This window comes from Rhineura floridana, chromosome 2, assembly GCF_030035675.1.
Source record: "Rhineura floridana isolate rRhiFlo1 chromosome 2, rRhiFlo1.hap2, whole genome shotgun sequence".
NCBI lineage: Eukaryota > Metazoa > Chordata > Lepidosauria > Squamata > Rhineuridae > Rhineura > Rhineura floridana.
Genome location: NC_084481.1, coordinates 161,286,933 through 161,303,042, shown reverse-complemented (window position 1 = coordinate 161,303,042; position 16,110 = coordinate 161,286,933).

Here is a 16,110-nt window from a genome sequence, read left to right as displayed (position 1 = left end):
TATTTCTTGAAAGCTGCTCTTGGAAGTAAGTGGAGGAGAAGCCACATTAATACAAAAGGCCTGAGTGAGATTTTGTATGGGAAAATGAAAGGTATGTTTCATTCACTAGATGGCACTCATGTTGCAGCTGACCACAAACATTATTGCCATGAGAAACCCTTTTAAAAATAGAACACAGGCTGTAAAGTTCACCAGTTCAGCTAAGAGCAGTCATAATGAAAAAGACTTTTTTTCCAGCATCCTACTCTGAGGTTTAGGAGTAGGAAAGGCTCTTATTTTTATTTTGGCTATGGACACGTCTATGAATAATTGTTCTTATGCATGCTCAAGACAGGACAGAGTTGGGGCATGGGAAAGGTGTGCTGGTGTTCTCTAGGCAATAGCTTCTTAGCGTACAAACACACATCTGCTTAATGTTAATCATATTAACAGTTAAATAAAGCTAAGGCTCTGTCTGTATCTTAATTGGGGCAGGTGTCATAACAGTCAGTGTGGTGTGTAACACTGGTAGTCCAGGGAAGATTTTTGAATCAACTTAGAATTTTAGTGTAGCATTGCTGGAGTTGGTCTGGATATAATGCTAGGGCATCTGTCTGATTATGGTTAGTTGACTTTGAAGAGCCCGGGTTCCTAACCTTTTTGGGCACATTTGGAATTTTGAGAAAGTTTCAAATGTTTTTATCCAATTATCTCACAGGAAGCTACTCTATACTGCATCAGACCATTGGTCCATCTAGCTCAGTACAGTCTACACTGACCGGCGGTGACTATCCAATATTTCGGAGAAGATTCCCCCAACCTATCTGGACATGCTGGGGATCGAACCTGGGACCTTCTGCATGCACTCTTCCACTGAGCTATAGCCCTTCCACAAAATGGCTGCTGTTCGGGCAAGACCAGTCACAATATGACTGCAGTGAGGGGAATGGCCCATCACAAAATGTTGGGAGGTTCCACATGAAACAAAAAGACAGGATTTTAACTGGTTGTGGATTGTGCAAATATGGAATAATGCAGGGCAGATGTAAGGTCTAAGCATCAAACCAGATATTTGTACTAAACCAAATGTAGGGTTCCACAAAGAACAATATTTCCCAATAAGATAAGTTTGAGTTCAAACAAAGCAGCCAAGCAGAGTATGTATACTGAGGCTATTTATACAACAGCATATGCAAGAAAGAGCCAAAGTCAAGTCCCATTAATGATAACAGGAGAATTAACCACATGCTTCTCTTTAGGGGTACCATATCTTTGTACATGTATACATACAGCCTGATCCTATCTATGTTTACTCAGAAGCTCAGTAGCAACTGAATTCAGTGGGACTTGATTCTAAGTAAGGGTGCATAGGCTTCTAGCCCAGTACCTAAGGCTGCAATCCTGTACAAACTTACTTAGAAACAAGTCCTACTATTTACCACTGAACATGCTGGGGTAGGCTCAGACTTGCACTCAGCTGTGTTTCACTAGCACTGGAGAATTTTGCTGATTTCTCCTCCCCCCTGTAGCCCACTCTTTGGAGGCACTTCTGGAACAACATAGCAGGTGGCACTGGTGGAAGGGGAAATCTTCAAAAACGGCTGGAGTGGGTGGCTACTCCACTGAAAAGCCTCTCTTGGCTCGCTATACTCTCTCTGCATGGAAGGAGCTGGTAAGTCAGCTGAAGCTGATAACATGTTACAGCCCCAAGCTGGGCATCCAAGGGAAGACCAGAACCCAAGCACACTTGCACCGTCCAAATGTAATCGGTTAGGGGAAGGGAGACATGACCATTACTTATAACTCATTTATTTCGCCTTTCCTTCAGTACCCTTTTCACACCTTTGTTGTCTGAAGACTTTATCAGCTCCCTAGCCGTTTTCCTGCTTCTCATGTATTTCAAATACATATTTATTGGACAGTGAGAAGTTTGTTCCTGAAAATCCTCCTTTGCTCACCTTATCACCATTTAGAACAATTGCTATAAAGCTGAGATTTTCAGTACACTTACAGCTGCACCAAACTTATCTGAAAATTGCTGAGCTCAGTGGAGGTTTTTGGCTTTTTAAAGAAATCCCAGGAAGGCAAGGCATGGTTGTGCAGGCAGAATGCCTGTGCCATGGAGTCCTTACAGTTAACATACAATGAACACCAATTAGGGGATGAAACAATCTTTGCCATACAGCAAGAGTGGAATTTTTTATATTATTGTTGGTGTGTTCTTGTTATACAGATGTTGGAAAGGCAAAAGGCAGAGCCCCAATCCATTACAACTGCAACTCAGCTTTCACTGTTGTTTCTATCCTCTCAAATGAGTGGTAGGCAAATGTAGAAGAGCAACTATTGTCCCACCATCAGATGACTTGAGACGCAGCAACAATCTCTTTATAGCTGATGGATTTTTGCCATTTCATTGGAGAATTTTGAAGAACATAGACTGTTAGCATGTACATTTCACAAAGAAGGAAAACCAGCCATGAAAGGGTTAACTGACAGTAAAGAGTAAATCAAAACCCTCAGGCGATACAGGTGCAGACCCTAAATCACCTAATGACTAAATGACCGTGATGGGCTATAAAGACAGGAAAAGAAAAGGATGTGTGTGTGGGGGGAAGTAAAGAGGAGAAAGACGGACTGTGTAACTTGTGTATTTGATGCTGGAACTGCTTTGTTATTCTGCTGATAAAAGACTGTATATTTCTACACATGCGTTGCGTTATTCTTGGCAAGGTGCAAAGCAAGGGTCTGACTACGGTCGGGTATGCCAGTGTATGTCTGCCAGAGCAAACACCAACAAGGGTTATGGGCCCAGACTGCAAGTAACTGAGGTGCAGAGAGGAATCCTGACCAAGGCAAGCACAAGTGGACAGCGTGTTTGGTAAATGCCGGAACGTGATGGCTGTATCCCTGAGTTCAGCAATGCCGCTGGAAAGGCTGAATGACACGAACTATACGAGTTGGAAGGTAAAGATGGAGATGTTATTATGCCGGGAAGAGTTGTGGGTGTCCGTCGAAAGTGATCCCCCCCCCACTGACCCCCCTTCTCTGGAATGGCTTCGCAAAGATGAAAAAGCGAGAGCGACCATCATTTTGGGTTTGGAGAATAACCAGCTGCTGTTGATAAGAGGGCTGGTTACAGCAAAAGAAGTCTGGTCTGCTCTAAAGAATGTTTACGTGAGAAAAACTGCTGGCAGTAGAGTTTATTTGGCGAGACGGCTGTATCAAACACGTTTAAGCGAAGGGGTAACTATGCCTGCACATCTGCAGACAATGAAAGGGCTTTTCGCGGAACTGCAGGAAAGAAATGTGGAGCATACGCCCCAGCAGCAGGTATATATTATATTGTCTTCTTTGGATGCTTCGTGGGACACTATTGTGTGCGCAATGGAAGCCATGACTGAAACTGAATTAACCCTGGACTATGTGACGGGAAAGCTCTTACAAGAATGGGATAGAAGACAAGAGCAGAATTGTTCCGCAGTAAGCAAGCAGCGCAGCGGAGAAACGTCAGAAAAGCAGAGGGAAGGCGAGTCAAGATTATACGGTGCGCGATGGTGTTTTCGTTGTGGGTCCGAAAAACACGGTGATGAGAGGGACTCTTAATGTGGCAGGAAGAGGTCGGCAGCGAAAGGAGCCGTTCTCTGTTCACGTGGTCAAAGCCAGCGTTAAGAAACCAGAGGAGAAAACTGGAACTTCCTGGGTGGTTGACTTGGGCTACCCATTTTCTAGCAAAAGACAAGAAGTTGTTTCAATCACTGTCCCCTACATGTGGACATGTCGTACTTGCTGATGGAACCCATAGGGAGGTGAAAGGGAAGGGGACTGTATTTGTAAAATGCCTAAAAACAACTGTTACGAACGTTCTCTTTGTGCCCCAATTAGAGAATAACCTCATGTCTGTGTCCACATTAAATGCAATGGAATTTGCAGTCCTGTTCAGAAAAGGCACATGTGAAATAACAAAGGCAGATAAGGTATATGCAGTAAGCGTATTAGAAGATGCTTTATATGTTATAAAACAAACCTCAGAAGCTGTGGTAAGCACTATAGAGAACAACCCCCCCCCATGATAAATGCATACATCTATACCATAGGAGGCTTGGGCATGCAGGTTTCAGCACCATAAGCAAAATGCCGAGATACAGTGCTGATTTAAGGATTAAACCCTGTGCTACATTTGTAGACTGCGATATATGCCACGAACATAAATCAGTAGCCGCACCTATCAACATAAAATGTGAACGCAGCACTAAAAGAGTTTTAGAGCTGGTACATATGGATCTCACCGGTCCATTCCGAAAAACACTAGGTGGCGCCAGATTTTATATGTTGCTCATGGATGACTATTCCCATTTTTGTTTTGTGTACTTGTTGAAACACAAAGGGGAGGCAGAAAAGAAGTTCAGGCATTTTGTAAGGTGGGCTGAGGCCAAATATCACACGAACATAGCCGAGGTGTTAACTGATAGAGGAGGCGAGTTTACCTCGCATACGTTTGAAACCTATCTAACCACAAAAGGGATAAAGCATGCGTTAACTGCACCATTTTCCCCACATCAAAACGGAACCGCAGAGAGAAGGCACAGATATATTCAGGACATGGTGAGAGCTATGCTAAATGATTCACCATTATCTCCGGCTTTTTGGAGTGAATGCATTGTTTATGCGAATTATATACAAAACAGGTTGTTTTCTAGTGCTGTGCTGTCTACTCCATTCGAAAGATTCCATAGAGTAAAACCAAGGTTAGAGCACATAAAAGCGTTCGGGTCCGAGTGCTGGGTACACGTGCCAAAAGCACAAAGAAAAGGAAAGCAAGCACCCAGAGCAAAAAGGGTATTTTGTTAGGATTCAAAAAGGCTTACTATAGGGTGTGGTTGCCAACTGAAAGAAGGGTGGTAGTGAGCAGAAGTGTCAAAACACATGAGCAAGATTGGCAGAACGTAGGACGTTTTGTAGAAGTAAACCTCAGTACCCCTAGTGACAAAATGCAAGAAACAGTGGATAAAATCCCACAAGGGAAAGGTTCTGACCAAGGTTTTGACATTAAGCAGGAAGAAGAAGAAGGGGAAGCTGATGTGTCTGAACAAGAGGGTACAGACGAAAAGGTTCACCCAGAACCAGAGCTGAGGAGGTCAGAAAGGGCTAATCTTGGCAAACCACTTGACAGATTTAAAATAGGTGTGACAAAAGCGTTGTGTACTCAGGTAAATCCCTCTTCTTATGCTGATGTAAGCAAACTGTCCCCCAAGGAAGCCCAAAAGTGGCAAATAGCCATGGAGGAAGAGATAAGCGCCATGAACAAAAACGCGATGTGGACTTTAGCACAGCTACCTCCAAATAGGAAAGCCATTGGTTGCAGATGGATATATAAAATTAAGAAAACAGTAAAGGGGGAGGTGGAAAGATACAGAGCACGGTTGGTGGCTAAGGGATTCAATCAAAAGTATGGAGAGGATTTTGACGCTGTATTTGTGCCCGTAGTCAGACATGAGACCATAAGACTAATGTTGAAAGTTGCTGCAACACAGAACATGCAGGTATACCACTATGACATTAAAACTGCGTTTCTTTATGGTGAGTTAGAAGAATCTTTATTTATGGAGCAACCCCCTGGTTTTGTGCAGAATCCTGCACTAGTATGTAAACTGCATAAGTCAATATATGGTCTCAAGCAAAGTGCCAGGTGTTGGCACACCAAACTTAATAAGGTATTGGAGTCAATGGGATTCAAAAAGAGTGTTGCTGATCCTTGTTTGTATGTACAACAGCAAACTGAAACTGTATACTGTCTTGTATTCGTAGATGATATCCTGTACTTTTGTTATACAGACAGAGAGCAAGAGGAATTGTATGATCAATTAAAGCGACATGTTGACTTAACATGCCTTGGGCCAGTAACCCACTATTTAGGCACAGAGATAGTGAGGAAAGATGACGGCAGTTTTATGCTCCACCAAGCAAACAAAATAAAACAGCTCCTACAAGACTGTGGCATGGCAGACTGTAAACCAGTGAGAACGCCAATGCTAGTGGATTTCCAGAGAGAGCATGAAAGCAAGGCATGTAAAGAACCAAAACTGTATAGAAGCATTATTGGAAGGTTACTGTACATAGCAAAAGTGACGAGACCAGATATATGTAACGCGGTCAGTATCCTCAGCAGAAAGGTAGAACACCCAACCCAGCATGACTGGGAAGGCATAAAAAGAATACTGAGATATCTAAAGGGCACCGCCACCAAGTGTCTACTTTTATCCGCCAGCAAAAGGGATGGCATAGTATGTTATACCGATGCAGATCATGCGTCTGATGAGACTTGTAGAAAATCGACATCAGGAGTAGCAATAATGTTTCAAGGGTCGTTGATAGACTGGTGTAGCGTAAAGCAGAATGTTGTTGCTATATCAAGTACAGAAGCGGAATACATAAGTCTATCAACAGCCTGCAATGAACTATTGTGGTATGAACAGTTGCTTCAAGATGCCTGTCTAAATGTACAGAAACCATTTGTTATATATGAGGACAATCAAGCCTGTATACGATTGGCGTTGGCAGAAGGTGGCACCAGAAAAACGAAACATGTGAGTGTTAGATACCACCACCTAAAAGACTATGTACAACAAGGCCATGCTGATATCCGATATTGTGAAACGGGTAAAATGGCAGCAGATGTCCTGACAAAACCACTGTGTGCTGACAAACATGACAGACTTGTACAACTATTAGGCATGTATAATGTATGATATAAGACGTGCATGTATTCATTCTGTGTGAAATGAGGAGGGGCTGTTAGCATGTACATTTCACAAAGGAAAACCAGCCATGAAAGGGTTAACTGACAGTAAAGAGTAAATCAAAACCCTCAGGCGATACAGGTGCAGACCCTAAATCACCTAATGACTAAATGACCGTGATGGGCTATAAAGACAGGAAAAGAAAAGGATGTGTGTGTGGGGGGAAGTAAAGAGGAGAAAGACGGACTGTGTAACTTGTGTATTCGATGCTGGAACTGCTTTATGTTATTCTGCTGATAAAAGACTGTATATTTCTACACGTGCGTTGCGTTATTCTTGGCAAGGTGCAAAGCAAGGGTCTGACTACGGTCGGGTACGCCAGTGTATGTCTGCCACAGCAAACACCAACATAGACATCTAAGAACCTGTACCCTACCCAAAAGACCCTGCAATTTTCCTAGATACATCGTATTACACTGATGCATTGTATCACATTTAATAACTCTGCATGGACATCATGCCAAGATTACACACAGTTGGATCTTGTGGTGTTTGAATGCTCAGTTAATAAATTTGAAGAAAAATTTCTCCAGAACCCAAAGAGGCATTCACGTGCAAAATACAGCAAAAACAACAACAACCACCTATCCCATTCCAGCCATTCTACAAAGTAAAATCGAGGGTATGAGATCACAGGAGAGAACGGGCAGGATTAGCCCTTCCTTACATTGGTAAATAGGTTGATTCATATCCAACTGTTAATTTCAAGCCACAGCCTCAGTTTCCACTCTTTGTTTTAAATCTTAGCTTAAATACAAAGAACTTGGTTTTTTCCTTATGAGGTTCCCCACCACCACCACCACCACGACGGTTCTCTATGTATAAGCCCCTCACTGGGGGAATAACTTTGATAACTTCCCAGGAGCAATCCCTCTCCTCCTGCTGTGGCTGACTTCTTATAACACAGTTCTTGCCTCACCTTGTCCTTATCCTGCAAGCCATGTCTTGAATTATTTGAATCTGTCCTGGATGTAATCTTGCATGTCTACCCAGTCCTGAGTCCTTCAAACTGCCTTGTTAAAGCATTTAGCTTTATATTTATCCTTGCTTTTAGAAGAACTAGTCTCACCTTTAAGCCTGCTGTTGAAGCTTTGCAACAAAATCCATGACAACAGGTAAATATGCTTGCTTCTTAGAGTGAGGTAGCAAACTATTTTATAACATGAGAAGAGCCTGGTGGATGAGACCAGTGGCCCATCTAGTCCAACATGCTGTTCTCTGTGGCCAACCAGAGACTTTCACACTTGGACAACATCTTACCTGTCCAAGTGTGAAAGCTGTTCATTTATACTTTACAAGAGTGGCTTGCCTTTCCTCAATGTGGAATAAAGTTATTTGTTTATATGAATCTCTGGTTTGTATGCTCTTGCTGCCATGATTCATATTTGCATATATTAATGTAATAGTTAGGGACTGGAAACCAAATCTGCTAAGATACAATGTCAACAACAGTATCATGACAATCTTGCTCTTTCATAAAAGCAGTGATTTGTGCCAAAAGTAAAGAATAGTAATATGAATGAAATAAATAAGGTCCCAGGGTTACAACAATTCTCTATGTATGATATTGTCATAAGCCATCACACAGTATGATGGCAGCATTCTATGTGAGGGGAAGGCATGGCAGGCACGAGGCGAGTGAGCAAGAAAGGCAGGAGAGCAAGGCGGCCCAGACAAGCCACAGAGGAGCAGTAAGGGCAGCCTGGGGCAGCTCCTCATCACCTATTTTGTTCTGCTGTTTCTGCCACCCCCAACCTCACCAACAATCTCAGAAGCAGAAGGCATGGAGGACGGAAGTGACAGGAGAACAGGATGGTTTCTGAGGCGCTGCCCTGGCCACACCCCACTGTCACTCACTTCAGCTGGCCACCTCCCTCCTCCTTGCAGGAGGTTTAAAGGGGAGAAGACAATGCTTGGCAGCCCATTTGTGGGGAGGAAAGGAGGACGCTTGGTGACCCATGGGGGGGAAGAGAACAGGAAGCTTGGTGACTCGTTGGGGGGAAGGGTGACCTCTTTGGGAGTCCAGGATATGTGTGGGTGTGTGTTTTGAGTCCTTGGTGGAGGGTTCAGAGTCCCTTTCTGTGTGTATGTATCTGGGAGTCCCTGGGGGGGGGGAGTCAGGGTGTGTGTATTTGGGAGTCCCTGGGTGTGTAGGGGGGTGGCACACAAAGGTTACAGCGGCAAAAACCCTAGTACAGCCTTTCCCAACTAGTGGGCCACCAGATGTTGTTGGACCACAATTCCCATCTTTCCTGACCATTGGCAATGCTGGCTGAGGCTGATGGGAGTTGTGGTCCAACAACACCTGGTGGCCCGCTAGTTGGGAAAGGCTGCCCTAGTATAATCATATAATGATAAAAACAAGTAAAACAGTTCCAAACAAAAGCACAGCAGTACAGATTAAACAATATATATTTTGGACTACAGTTCCCATTAGCCCCCACCAGCATGGCCAAGGGGCTGATGGGAGTGTAGACCAAAACATCTGGAGGGCAACAGGTTGGGAAAGGCTGCTTTACCTCATCATTTTAATGTGATATTTCTTTTCGATATGCCCTCATGTGGTGACAGCTGGTGTATGCCACACCAGGTAAGCTTCTTAGTTCTCAGGCCTCAATCTCTCTCTGATGTTGAAATCAAGGGAAGAAAGAATTTACCATGTGAAACTGATAAGCTTACTTGATATTATCATTTCAAAATGTGTCAGTTGGCTCTTAGAATGACATTTAGATAGCCAAGGATGAATTGAGCAAAGCTGGGCGTAGAAAACAAAAAAACCAAGTTCACAGTTTAAGCTAGGGGTAGCCAAGGTGCCCTCTGGATGTTGTTGGACTCCAATTCTCATCAGCCCCAAGTCAGATGGCCGATTGCCAAGGATAATAGGAAATGTAGTCCAACAATATGTGGAGGGCACTATCGTTGCTAGTCCTGGCTTAAACTTCTGCCTCAGCATTCTGCCCCATTGCTGATAAGATCTTAAGGGCCCTTGTCTAAGACATTATTGTTTTTCCATTACAGTGCCGCCTCAAAATCATAATAGCACTCAAGGCTTCTAAAAACTAATGCCAAATTACAATGTAGATTCAGTAATAGGCAAAAGTTTAAGAAAGTACCTATGGCCAACAGATATTTATATCAAACTTTAAATGGCAGGGAAATTGGGCAACTATAGTGAATACACCAGGGGAGCAGGAGACCTGACCTCCTCGCTGAGATATTGTACTACCCTACAAATTTGTAAAAATGCAAAGACAATTTGGGTTGGTCTTTCACAGTCCAATCCACTTCCTGTGTAGCTTCGAAGAATTTGGTAACGTGGGGAAGGACGGGATTGGAATGGGGTGAGGGGTGAAAGAAGGGGCAAAAGGGAGGTGATGGGAGGGAGGAGGAGGGGAGGCCAGGTTTGATCATTTTTATGCTTATTGAGTTCAGTGGGGTTTATTCCTGTGCAATCATGCTTAGGATAGGTAAAACTGACAATGGGGGGGGAGGAGGCGAAGGGATTGGAAGGGGATGTGGAGTGGAAGGGAGGGGTGAAGGAAGGGGGAGAAGGGCCAAGAGGGAGGGGATAGGAGGGAGGAGGAGGAGGGGAGGGCAGGTTTGATCATTTGCATGCTTTTTGAGTTTAATGGGGTGCAATCAAGCTTAGCATGGGGAAACTGACTTGGAGGAGGGGCAGGGAGGGGAGGACAGGAAGGGGGAAGGGAGGAGGAGGGAGAGGAGGGGGAGGCATTGGGTGGGTGGGCACTGGGCAGAGAGGAAGCCCCTTTCCTTTCCAAAAGGAAAACATTGTGAACAGTGTCATTGTTTTTCAGGGTTTCCCCCACCTTTTTATTCTACAGCAGGCACATGTAGCCTCCCATCCATATTTAAACCAAAGCTCTCACTGGCCACATCCACACCAGACCTTTATTCCACTTTAGACAGTCATGGCTTCTCCCAAAGAATCCTGGGAAGTGTAGTTAGTGAAGGGTGCTGAGAGTTGCTAGGAGATGCCCTGTTCCCCTCACAGAGCTTCAATCAGAGCAGCTGACTGTTAAACCAGTCTGGCCACTGGAGCTCTGTCAGGAGCATAGGAGTCTATCAACTCTCAGTACCCTTCACAAACTACACTTCCCCGGATTCTTTGGAAGCCATGACTGTTTAAAGTGGAAAAATGTCTGGCAAGGGTTGCACCCCCTGTTTAGCTCACCAAACAGCTGTGAGTCTGGCTTTTAGAACACTGACAGTTGGTTCTTACTGAGCATGCCTGTGCTATCATAGACTCCAATGTTAAAGTTCTTAAATTAATTAAAAATCAGCCATGCTTTTTTACTTTTAACTGCAGAAGATGAAGGTCAGAGTATGGGGCAAGATCAGCAATAGGATTACAGGTACTCTGTGAACATGGCTGATTTTTAATTAATTTCAACAAATTATGAGACCACTGACAGAAAAAAGTCCAATAGGGGCCTGGATTTTTTTCTCTTGATTTACATTTTGAACTCTTGATTCTCTCTGAGTGTTTTGTGTATCACCATGAAGACTTGGAGGGCTGTTAAGCAAGCATTTCTGAGTTCAGGACTATAAATATTGTAAGATTTTGTTTTGAAGTGAGCTTATGGGAAGCTGCAGAATGGCATGGGGGGTATTTTCAATTTAACATTGCAGAATTAGAAAAATCCATGCTGGCTATAGTATACAGCCACTCTCGTGGCTGTATAATGTATGAAATGAAGATGATTGGGTAAGTAATCTGCCTTTGGGAACTTGACACATCTGTCTGGTTCCACCCAATAAGAACCACAGCTTATAAATTATGTCTGGAGAAATAGCATTGTTTGGGTTTATGTGCTCTTTATCCCCATAATGACATAGCTAAGAATTAATTGAGCTGCTGATCTGGCTCTGCCTATTATAATATATACATAAGTAACACTGAGACACAACTATAATTAATGGCATTCAAAAAAATTAATGGCTTTTAATTTTCTTAAAAATTAAGTTGATTACTATGAACATTCAAAGGACTTTTCACAGCCAATTGAAAGTTTGGAGAGTCTATGTTCTTTCAGTCACTAGGAGAAAATTACCACAATATTGAATGCTGTATTGCTAAATTAATTCCTCTTTCAATAAATCAAACCAATAATTGGATTTGATTATCTTATACTCCTTGAGGCAATGCTATAGTCCTCTCTCTAGCTAACAACTGGTCTTGTTAAATTCTCTTATCTCTCTGTCCTACTTTATAGGATACTTCCAGATCTGTCTTTCATCTAGGAACTGTCTACACCAGAGCTCCTCTCTTACAGTAATAGTTTTATTGGCTCAAATGGTCACAAGGGGCATGATTAGCATGTTATCAGGAACTCCCATATATGAGCCAGCCCTCGAGCTAATAATCAGAGGCCCTGTTTCAGGTGCCTTTGTATGTATGTGGGGTTGTGCCTCACATTGAGAACTCCCTTCCTAAGCAGATCCAGTAGGCACTGTGATTTTATTTGGGTACCAGGTTAAAAACTTTTTTTTAACTTCAGCTTAGCTGATCTTGGTTTCGTTTGGTGGTTTTAATTATTGCTGCTTCCGTGGTTTTATTCTCCATTTTAGTGTTTTTATTTGTATCATTGTATTGCTCTTTAATTTATTACATATGCTTTGAATACATTATTTTAAATTTGATTCCCTGCACTATTGTTCTGACCATCTCTCTGCCTCATCCTAAACATTGTGATGACAAATATCCAAGGGTCATATTCAACTCAGTCCTACTCAGAGTAGACCCATTAAAATCAACAAGCCTAAATCAGTCATGTTTGTTAACCTCAGTGGGTTTACTCTGAGTAAGACTAGCATTGAATACCACTTCAAATCTTCTCACCCAAAGCATCTCCTTCTCAGTCCAGTGATGAATTTATGTTTATTCTCTCTCCCCCCCCACCCCATTCCAATCGTGGGTCATTTGTGTCTCTTGCTGTCCACCTTCATCTAGAGCCAGTTGTTAAATTCTGCCACTTTGTGTTCAACATTACCAAAATCTGACTTGGTGCAGATGACAGTTAAATATCTCATACATGCCCAGGTCACTTTTTTTCAAATACTGTCACACACAGCATCCCCAGTTATTTCTTTCTTTATGCATCCATTTAAGATGTTGTCAATCATCACTGGACCACTCCTACCAAAGACCAGTGCTTCTGCTATACAGCAACTTCTTCCAGCCTGTTCATAATGCCACCACCGCTTGTGGGTCCATGCAGTCAATGCCCACAGAACCTTAGAGGTCCACTTTCACTTCTAGTACTTACCATGAGGCGGCCTCTTGCTTGTTTCACCAAAGATCATAATCAAAGATGCTGTTTGCATCTATGTACACAGGGCATGCCAGAGGTCACTACACGCCTCCTTAAACAAACAGGGATCCACGCCAGTTGATAAATCATTTACAAGAAGTCAGAAGCAAAGAGCGAGAGATTAACCAGGTCACTGGATGTCCTGATCAAATGACGTGTTGGGAGAGCTGAAGCAGCAGATCCTGGAACTATAAGCAGTAAGATCCTCAAGAACTAGCTGAAATGCATGAGAAAAGAAAAGCACCCTTTAGAGATTGGTAGAAAGAATTATTACTGCCAACATAGCTTAGTGGCTAAAGTATTTAGCATTGAACTCAGAGATTGAAGTTCAGATCTTTACTCAAACATGAAATCACTAGGGATTTTGGGAAAGTCACCATCTCAGTCTAAGAGGCCTGAATGTTACCAGGACCTCGGGGGGGGGGGGTGGATGGCGAGGCACTGCATGAATTGCTCCCTTAGGCAGGCAAGCAGTAGTGAGGTGTGGAACAATGCTTCTTCTCACCCCACAGCACAGCAATCTGAGAAGCAGGCCCCTTCCTTTAAGATCTTATTTAGATCTCCCCGCTTGTTATGGTAAAAGTCACGAATATCCATGGCCACTGTGCTTCAAACTTTACCTGAAGGTAAGTCTAACAGATGCAAGACAGTACCAGCAGAAAAGAGAAAACCGTCAGTTTTGTTTCTGGGACATATTTATTTATTTATTAGATTTCTATCCCACCCTTCCTTCTATGAGGAGGAATTATAAACTCTTATAATCATTATGAGAGTCACTTCTGCCCTCGCCTGACATTGAGAGTGCTTCCTCTAGTGGAGGGTGGGTGGACTGGAGACATTGGGTAGGGTGAGGGCCAGAGCTGACCATCAACTACAGATTCCAGAGTTACAGCTTGCACAGAGAGTGACAGTAGTGGTGGCTGGTGGCTCCATGTCAGTGGGGAAGTGGAATCTGTTCTGGGTTTTAGTCCGAACTATAAAGAAGCTGTCCAAGATGCAAAACACAGCCCAGCATTTTCAAAGATTTGTACAAGCCAGGCAGGGATATGCTGCTTAAGGAAAGACCTGTCAAAAGCTCAGGAGTTAGAAATAATACTTCCCCCCCAAAAACAAAAACACCCTAGGCCAGTATTCCAAAACAGATGCCTGCAGAGGATGCAGGTTTTATTACAGAACATAAAGGTAGATGAAGATGATGATGGAGATGATTTTGGTGCCAACAATGTGCATGCTTCTTCCCTACAAGGACAGATCCTGCTCTTGTGCCCTAAGGATGCTACAATCTTAATATTTCATATAGGAGAAGACCCAAGGGAGGAGAGAAAGACAGGAGGAGGGTAGCAAGAAAGGAATATGTGTTTAGTTCAGTTGGCATCCTACTTGCTGTTTAGGAAGATACGATGAGTAAATTAGCTAGAAATATCTGCTATAATGATCAGCAGTGAGGCTTCATAAAATAATCTCAACATTTAAAATATTCAGCGCTGTATTTCAGAAATTAGTTAATATCTTTTTGCTGAGTTGGAGAACCCCACATTGCATACAAGTGTGTGTTGTGTGGTTTCCATTGGCGGGGGAGGGGGCTGGAGGCAGGAATTGCATCCAAGGCCTAACACTTGGAGGATAGGAAATACCAACAATGGCAGTACACTGCAACTGAGGGCTCATCCATACATCTGCATAAACTATAATGTAAGCCCCTTGTGCCTTGATTAATTTGCCCTCATCCATATGATGTTCTCTTTCAATCACTGCTTTCCCACACTTTCCCCTCTCTTGATCCAGAGTTTCCAATAACAAGTACAGCAGGGCCCCGCTTTGCGGCGCTCCGCTTTGCAGCGTTCCACCAATACAGCAGCTGTCAATTGTAGAAAGGCCCCGCTCCTACTGCACTTGTTCCACTTTTGTGGCGTTTTTCGGGCATCAGGCACCATTTTAGACAATGTTAGTCAATGCGTTCTGCTTTATGGTGAATTTCGCTTTACGGCGGCAGTCTGGAATGGAACCTGCCGTATGAGCGGGGCCCTACTGTATACACTGAAAAGGAATGGAACAGCGATTACATCAGCTGCTGAGGAGGGAAGGAATCCCAGTTTGTTATGTGGGTGGTTCTAACTCCACCTCCTTCCCTGCTTATTGCTTCTGTTGGGTTCCCATTGGCTCCCTCACCCTTCTCCCTTCTGATCTGAGCCAATCAGCTACACAAAAAGGATGAGAAGGTGGGAGGAGGAGTTTGTAAACAAAAAAAGGGCAAGTCTACAAGTATGGATGAGGAAAAAGTTTGATTCAAGCGCAAAGAAAGAACACCAGCAAACAATTCCAATAAGGAGAATGTGGATTTTTAGATCCTCCGTGGCACAGAGTGGTAAGCGGTGGTAACGCAGCCGAAGCTCTGCTCACAGCCAGAGTTCGATTCCAACGAAAGGAGGAAGTCGAATCTCCGGTAAAAAGCGGTCGAGGTCCACTCAGCCTTCCATCCATCCATGGTCGGTAAAATGAGTACCCGGCATATGCTGGGGGGTAAAGAAAGGCCGGGGAAGGAACTGGCAATCCCACCCCATATATATGGTCTGCCTAGTAAACGTCACAAGACGTCACCCTAAGAGTCGGAAACGACTCGCACTACAAGTGCGGGGACACCTTTACCTTTACCTTTAGGGATTGGATTCAACCCCACCATTCCAATCCACCCTGCCCTCTCCAGGTGAAAGGATAGAGTGGCTGCAGCAGCAAAAGCCTCTGGAAGAAGGGCCAGGCCACAGAAGAGGAAGAGGAAGAAGAGGCAACACAGCATGGGGCAAGTGACAGGCTGCAGGCTAGGGTGGGTGAAAAATCCACTTAATTCCAATGACGGGGGAGTCAGAATTAAGCGGGTAGTCGCCCGTTGCAGCCCACTGCTCCACGGTGTGGTGCCTCCTCTTCCTGTTCTTCCTCCGCCACAGTCTGGCTGTGGTGGGGAAGATTTTGCCGTGGCTGCCACTCTTCTCTTTACCATTCTAGGG